Raw genomic sequence first — 8,614 nt, 5'->3', positions numbered from 1 at the left:
CTGGGTGCAAGTGTCATGTGCAGTGGGAGTCCAAGAATGAGCAAGATAGTTCTCCCCCTCAGTGTGGAAGCCTCAGGTGGTGGTGAGGCATCCAGTGGCTTGACTGAGCACGTTTGTACATGGCGTCCAGACCGCTCCAGCATCATCCGGGAAGAATCTCCTCCAAGCAAAGCGCTGTTGGCATGTTACAGCTATAGGAAAAGGAGAAGGAACTCATTTTTTGAAAGTGTGAGCAAGAACTTAACACAGTCTTATGCCAACTTCCCAACCATTTTGCAGATGCAGAAACTGGCTCGGAAAAGTGGCTGGGTGGCTTACCCAGTAACAGCTAGGATCACAGCCCTGACCAGTGTGGCTCGGTTGGTTGGGCATCATCCTGCAAAGCAAAAGGTTGCCAATTTGATTCCTGGTCAGGGCACACGCCTGGGTTCTGGGTTAGGTCCCGGGTCAGGGCACATGCAAGAAGCATGTTCTCATATCGATGTTTCTCTCCTTCCCTTTCTCCCTCCCTTCCCCTCTCACTAAAAATAAGTAAGTATAGTCTTAAAAAAAAAAGAACAGTGGGAGAGACAAGCCACACAAATCTAACCAACCAGAGAACAGGTCTACCGTGTCTGGGGATCCAGTTATCAGAAAAGGGAACAGCACAGACCTGGAGTCAGAAAGGCCCCAGAACCGGCATTTGAGCTAGTGCCTGAGGAAGGGGCGCACTGTGGCAGGTGGGTGGGAGGAGGGTGAAGAAACTTGGAGCGCAGCTTGAACACGGGAGTGCAGCTCAGTGAGGAGATGCACCCTGACAGCAGGGCGTTCCTGCTCTGGGTAGCTAGGGTGCAGAGTCTGATGGAGCAGACCAAGAGCTTTGGATGTGGAGTCCAGCAGAAAGAGGAATTCATAACCACAGGCGCTGCTGTTGAACAAGGGCGACAGGGCTATAAGCCATCGGCCCCCCTGGGGAGCTGAGATCTCTCCTGTCCCACTGCTACTATTAACCCTTCCTAGGCTTTCCAAACCCTGGCCCTGACAAGTTCTTCCTTGGGTACCTGGAGGACTTGGTGGTGGGAAAAGAGTTACCCTTTAAAGAACACTTCTACTCCTTTCTAGAGCTTCCATTACCCTTCTTAGGCTATTCCAAGAAGTCTTGTCAGAGGTTACTTTCCCACGGACTTGAGAACCTGTCACACACACATTCCCACAGAACTCGGAGAGCCTTGTCCTCAAGTGGAAGCAGTGTTTGCTGCCAAGCGGCACACACATTCCACTCAGTTGCTAAGTGGTGGGAGGTGTTTCTGCCCTCATCCTTTCTTTGGCTCTCCTAATCATAACACAGCTCTAAGCTGACTAAACTTTCCCCCCTACAACTAGAAATGAGATCTTATTACACTGAGAAAAGAAGCTATCAGCAAGAAACACAGTCCTCACCCTGGCTGGTGTGGCTTGGTTGGTTGGAGCATCATCCTGTAGACTGAAGGGTTTGGGGTTCGATTCTTGGTCAGGGTACATGCATGGGTTGCGGATTCAGTCCCCGGTTGGGTCATGTATGAGACAACCGATCAATGTTCCTCTCTCTCCTTTCCCCTCTCTCTAAAAGGAAAAAAAAAAGAGGGAAACAAACAGTCCTTTAAACAAAATACCCATAAATGAACCTGTTTGTATTCATTGAGAACTTCATAGGCTCCAGGTAATTAACCATAAAAAGTTTTTTTTTTCTTTAAGTTTTCTGGTCATCTTTCCTCTGGAGATGCTTAAGAGATTTGATCTATATTTCTTTCTTTCTTCTTCTTTTTATGTTTAGAGAGAGGGGAAGGGAGGGAGAAAGAGAGGGAGAGAAATAGAGATTGGTTGCCTCTCACACACCAACTGCAGACCTGGCCCACAACCCAGGCATGTGTCCTGATGGAGATTCGAACCAGCAACCTTTCAGTTCACAGGCCAGCATTCAATCCACTGAGCCATACCAGCCAGGGCTGATCTACATTTCTTTTTTTTTTTTTTTTAAGTTAAAACATAGCTCTAATTATGTGCCAGCACTGTTCTAGCACTTCACAAATATTAACATATTTTTGACTCACTTTTGGATGAACCCTTATTCTTCCCCCCTGCCTGTGAAAAGAGGGCCGACCTTACATGCTTGCTTGTTATGATTGCAAAGTCATTCCTCCCAACTATTCACTGTCTACCCCAGTGAGGAAGAAAATCCCCTCAAAAGAGGCACCCCCCTCAGAGCCCTGCCACCACCTTTATCCTATTCCTGGCTGTTAGCACTAATGAGCTGCAGCCATAGGCAAGCCAGTGCCCCTTAGGGCTTTCATTTGCAAGAGTAGAGTTGGGAGTTCCTGATGTAACTTGGCAAGCATCTCTCACTCTGTAACAATATCCCACAGACTGTGGGGGACACTGCCTAGGGGAGGCATGGAGCAGAGACGGAGGGCCAGGATGAAATGAGCACCCAGGGAAGACCAGTTGGGAAGCAGACTCTGGAAGAGATGGGGGGTAGGAGCCATTCCACCACCAGGGAAGCTAGTTAGACGTTGTTGCGCTAAACGCGGCTGATGGGGTGGAGAGGGTCTGGACTAACAGACAGCAGTGGATGCTATAAATACTAAGGAAAGGAAAGAGCGGGAAAGGACTCCGTGGTGGGGGGTCCTTGAGATTGGGAGAATGAGGACCGCTGTGCACCAGAGAGCCAGTCTGGCGTAGGGAAGGGTGGATTCTGTTGGGCCAGGGTATTGTCAGCTGCTGCGGCACATCTATATGGAGAGGTCATGTAGATAATGAAGCTAGAAAATTGGGGCAAGGTACAACAGGAAAAAAATGACACTTTTATGTGATAAGTGCCAAAGAACAGGGGCTTTATTCACTAATATGTCCCAAGCATCTGGAAGTGTATTAGCACATAGTAGATGTTCAATGAACATCTGTGAACTGAATCCTCAACACAAGCAGCTTTGTGGCAGTAAGGTGGGCACCAGACTTCATGGGCTTAGGGAGGGAGGGACTGGTTTAGAGGCGCCAATCCCAAGAGGCAAGGGGAAAGGAGGTCCTGGCATCGGACCTGAAAGAGTCTAGAAAGGGCTGGGAAGACATCTGGCCTGACCAGTGTGGCTCAGTTGGTTGAGTGCCATCCCACAAAACAAAATGTCACTGGGGCAATTGCTGGTCAGGGCACAGGGCTAGGCTGTGGGTTTGGTCCCCAGTCAGGGCGCCTGTGAGAGGCAAAGCTTTTCTCTCGTACCAGTGTTCATCTCCCTCTCTTTCTCTTTCCCTCTTTAAAAAAGAAAAAAGAAAAAGGCTGGGACGGCTGTGATGAACCCACAGGAGATTAATGAGAGGGTCACAGAGTTGGGCGCAAGGGGAGCCTAGGCTCTGAGTTTGTGGTAGAGCTGGGGAACAATGTCCATCCAGGACAGGGCTTTGCGCAGGCATGTCCCCTCACTGAGGAACCCTAGAAATGTCAACTTCTTCCTGCTTGAGAGGTTAGTTACCACCAAATGCTCCTGCAGAGTTGCCCTGGGGGTTAGCTGGTAAGGCAGGCCCTGGCTTGCTGGCCTGTTGGTGGGAGCCTGAGGGCAAGGAGAGAACTTGATGGGCTTTCCACTGGCCCCATATTCGTTGGAGCACCGTCTTTCCACCCCTCATTCCTTTACCGACAGTCAGTCCTGAGCGTTCACTCGGAGCCAGGCTGCGAGCTGGGTGCTGGGAGGCAGACGTGAGCAAAGCGGTGCCTTCCCTCAAGGGCAATCTGCAGCTCTGCAGTCTAATCCCCACCCCCACCCCATCACTGTGCCTCCCAGAAGTCCTGGGTGACGCGTCGTGATCCGCGTCCTGCCTCGAACCTGCTCCGGTGCAGCAGGTGGGCTGGGCGGAGGCCCGTAGGGAGGCCATCTCTGGGCAGGCCTCACGGCCAGGGCAAAGCGAGTTTGCTGTTGTAGGGTCTCAAACCTGCTTAGTTTGGTAAGCTTGAACTGTCTCTTATTTTCTGGGTTTGGTTCTCCTTTGTTTCTCCCTAGGTTTTTGGCTATAGTCCTTTTAAAATCTATAGCCCATCTTGATTGAGCCAAAGAAAACGAGAGAATGGAATTGAATGTGCAGACTGTTCGGGTCTGAGAGAGGCAGGCAGTGAACCCTGGCACCAGACAGCACGGGCACAGCACCAACGGGAGAGGACCACTCAGAAGGCTCACCCGGACACCCACTCCACAGTGCTTTCCTGCTCTACTCTGAGAAGGCTGCATGTTTTAAGAATGGAAACTGTGGCTTCCGGCCAAGATGGAGGCGTAGGTAGACACACTGTGCCTCCTCCCACAACCAAAAGAAGGACAACAACAAATTTAAAAACAAAAACCAACCAGAACTGACAGAAAATCGACCTGTACGGAAGTCCGACAACCAAGGAGATAAAGAAGAAATATTCATCCAGACCGGTAGGAGGGGCGGAGACAGGCGGCCAGGCGGAGAGGACTCATGGCGAGGTGGTGGCTGGCGGACCCCGCGAGGTGGCGGATTGTGGAACGGGGCGGGCTAGCAGACTTAGCAGACCCCACAAGGTGGTGGCTGGCAGACCCTGTGGCCCCACATTCGCTCATAGATGGAATGGTGAGGGAGCAAAACAGACCGCGCAACCCAGGGCTCCAGCTTGGGGAAATAAAGCCTCAAACCCCTGATTGAAAACACCCGTGGGGGTTGAGGCAGCAGCAGGAGAAACTCCCAGCCTCACAGGAGAGGTCATTGGAGAGACCCACAGGGGCCTAGAGTGTGCACAGGCCCACCCACTCGGGAATCAGCACCAGAGGGGCCCAGTTTGATTGTGGGTAGCGGAGGGAGTGACTAAAATCCGGCAGAGAGTGGAGCAAGCGCCATTGCTCCCTCTTGGACCCTCCCCCACATACAGCATCACAGGGCATCGACCAGCCTTACCCCGGCCCTGTGAACACCTAAGGCTCCGCCCCTTTATGTAACAGGCGTACCAAAACAAACAAAAAAAAATGGCCCAAATGAAAGAACAGATCAAACTTCCAGAAAAAATACAACTAAGCAATGAAGAGATAGCCACCCTATCAGATGCACAGTTCAAAACACTGGTAATCAGGAAGCTCACAGAATTGGTTGAATTTGGTTGCAAATTAGATGGAAAAATGAAGGTTATGCTAAGAGAAACAAAGGAAAATGTACAGGGAACCAATAGTGATGGGAAGGAAACTGGGACTGAAATCAACGGTGTGACCCAGAAGGAAGGAAGAAACATCCAACCAGAAAAGAATGAAGAAATAAGAATTCAAAAAAATGAGGAGAGGCTTAGGAACCTCCAGGACATCTTTAAACGTTCCAACATCCAAATTATAGGGGTACCAGAAGGAGAAGAGGAAGAACAAAAAATTGAAAACTTATTTGAATAAATAATGGAGGAAAACTCCCCTCATCTGGCAAAGGAAATAGACTTCCAGGAAGTCCAGGAAGCTCAGACAGTCCCAAAGAAGCTGGACCCAAGGAGGAAAACACCAAGGCACATCATTATTAAATTACCCAAGATTAAAGATAAGGAGACAATATTAAAAGCAGCAAGAGAAAAGGAGACAGTTACCTACAGAGGAGTTCCCATAAGACTGTCAGCTGATTTCTCAAAAGAAACCTTACAGGCAAGAAGGGGCTGGAAAGAAGTATTCAAAGTCATGAAAGGCAAGGACCTACATCCAAGATTGCTCTATCCAGCAAAGCTATTATTTAGAATGGAAGGGCAGATAAAGTGCTTCTCAGATAAGGTCAAGTTAAAGGAGTTCATCATCACCAAGCCCTTATTATATGAAACGTGAAAGGGATTTATCTAAGAAAAAGAAGATAAAAAAATGAACAGTAAAAATGACAGCAAACTCACAGTTATTAACAACCACACCTAAAACAAAAACAAAAGCAAACTAAGCCAACAACTAGAACAGGAACAGAACCACAGAAATGGAGATCACATGGAGGGTTGTCAATAGGGGAGTGGGAGGGGGAGAGGGGGGGAAAGGTACAGAGAATAAGTAGCATAGATGATAGGTGGAAAATAGACAGGGGGAGGATAAGAATAGTGTAGGAAATGTAGAAGCCAAAGAACTTATAAGTATGACCCATGGACATGAACTATAGAGGGGGAATGTGGGAGGGAGGGGGTGGGCAGGATGGAGTGGAGTGAGGGGGGGGAATGGGACAACTGTAATAGCATAATCAATAAATATATTTTTTTAAAAAAGAAAAAAAGGAATGGAAATTGTTTTGAACAAGGAGCCTGCAGCCTTTCCCTTCGAGTGGCGGGTAGGGGAGGCTACTGATGGCTGCCCTTTCCTTCTCCCTGGGAGTGAGCCACCCACTTGAGGACGGACCAGGACATCTTCCAGAAGCCACAGAGTTCTTGTATCATGGGGAAGGAGGCCACGAGATGTGCCCTTCCCAGGGTGGATCCAGTGCAGAGGGTCAGCTCTAACACGGAGGAGACCTGTTTTCTGAGTGAGCTTTGCCCGGGCCAGCTGGGAACCACTTCTTGGGGCTGCAGGACGCTGAACCAGGGAGAGCGAGGAGCGGAGGGAGGGCAGGGAGCAGTGCCAGTGCCGCAGGAGAGAGGCCCAGGCCCTGGCAACCCAGGGCCCTCCTTCCTACCCATGCTCCCAACGCTCTCTCTTCCTGGTCCTGAAATAGGGTCTACTTTGTCTGTGGGATCATTTGTGATCCCAGCTGCATCCTCAACCTCAGGCTCTGCCCCACAGAGGCCTGGGAACGGGCCCAGCTCCCCCAGAAGGTGTTGACCATGTGCTGGTGGGATGGGCCTGCAGCTCAAGGCAGAGACGGCAGAGACGGGGAGGCCCTGGGAACTCCCTGAGTTGGGGGGTGAAGAGTCCTTCAATTACAGAGGACACTTCCTAAATGCAGTTCTCCAGGAGGTGGGGGAACCTGCCAGGAGGCGGGCAGGGGTTTTCCCATCCTGACCTGAGTCAGAGCTTTCTGGCTGCCTCTTCTGCTACCATAGCATGGGCCTCACGGGGGCGCTGCTCCCCTCTGACAGTCTAGCTCAAGGCAGCGGGATGGGCCCTCCTTTAGACTGACTTGCACTGAAGTCCCTGGAGGGGCAGCAGGGTCACTGGAGGGAGGGGGACACAGACATAGCTTTATCGCCCTGCTCTTCCTCTTGACCCCAGAGAGATTGCTCCCCTGGCCTGCAGGGTCCTCAGTGCTCACCCCTTGTAGAGGAAGCAGTGTCTGTTCCCTGCCAGCTGGCCCAGCAGCCCCCAGGTAAGCAGCGAAGTGAGGAAGGTGGGGCCTGTCCCCTGCCTGGATGCCCCCCAGGCCCAGGCCCTGCACCTTGCCATTCTGGCTTTTCTGTCTGGCTCCTTGGTCTCCTTTCTCCTGGTAGCATACCTACACCTGCACTCTCAGGATGCCAGTCCTGTCTCCCTTCCTGCCTAGCACCTCATCCTTCTCAGGCTCTCCCTTCCCTCTGGACCCTCTGCTGCTGGCCCTCTCCCTCTCCCCCTGGTTAACCAGCCATTTAATGAGCTGCCAGGGCTGGGTTGATGGATGGTGGGCCTCCCCTTGTTTTCCCGCCCCTTTCCAGCCCCTCTCCTCACCTCTCCTTCCACCACCTATTTTATCATCAGGGAAGTCCTCCAAGAGGGACAGGGCCTCTGGATAAGGTGCGTTGGGAGATAAGAGGGGTGGTGCAGCAGCTCCTGCAGATAAGGAATACCCCGACTCCCTCAGGGCTGCTCTTTGAAAGAAGGAAGATGCTCCTGACCCTCATGCCTTCCCTGTCCCCCACGGAGTCCCACCTGGAGGTGGGTGGAGAGGCAGGGGGCAGGAAGAAACAGCTGGGGACTTAGAGCTGTCAGAACTGAGTGTGACTCCCACCTTGACCGTTATTAGCAGCATGACCTTGAACAGGTAAGCCTCAGTTTCTCCATTTGCATAAGGTGCAGATAATAAGATACCTCAGTGCCTTTTGCTAAGTGTTAGTTCAATAAATGTTGGTCCCTGTCCCTGCTGCCAGGGCACTGGGCCACCCTGTTCCCCTGCAAGCTTTCCCCCACATCCGGGACTCCACCAGAACGCTAACCCTTTCCTACAGACCCTCTGCATACCAGGCGCGTTCACACCCACAATATCAGGCAGTCCCTCTTATTACAGTTGGGAAAGCCGGGGGGGGGGGGGGGTGCAGAGAGGTTAACAGTGATCCGACTATTAGTGGAGGGCTGAGGCAGGGCCCAGGAGCCCGAGTCTGGAGCCCCAGGAGCAGCAGGTTGCTGAGAAAGGAGCCGAGAAACTCGGCTGGGCAAGAGCTTCAATGGCTCCTGAGTGGGAGTGAGAGCCCAGCTCCGGTCCTGCCCCTGTCACTTAATGGGTGCCCACGGGGAAGTCCTTTTCCCTCTCTTAGCCTCTCCTTCCTCTTCCTCACTTTGCAGGGGCGTGGGGCAGAGATGGACCCCATGCTTTGTGAGGCTCCTTCTGCCTCAGTTGGTTCCTTCCCCTGCAGAGGGCCCCAGCACTGTGTACATAGGGTGGGCCTGCAGCTTAAGGCTGTTGCTAAGAAGGTGGGCATCTACTCTTCATTTTCCCCACCCTCCATTTCCTCCCCCTCTCCCACCCCCGC

This window comes from Desmodus rotundus, chromosome 5 (genome assembly GCF_022682495.2).
Source record: "Desmodus rotundus isolate HL8 chromosome 5, HLdesRot8A.1, whole genome shotgun sequence".
NCBI lineage: Eukaryota > Metazoa > Chordata > Mammalia > Chiroptera > Phyllostomidae > Desmodus > Desmodus rotundus.
Note: the sequence above shows the minus strand (reverse complement) of the source record.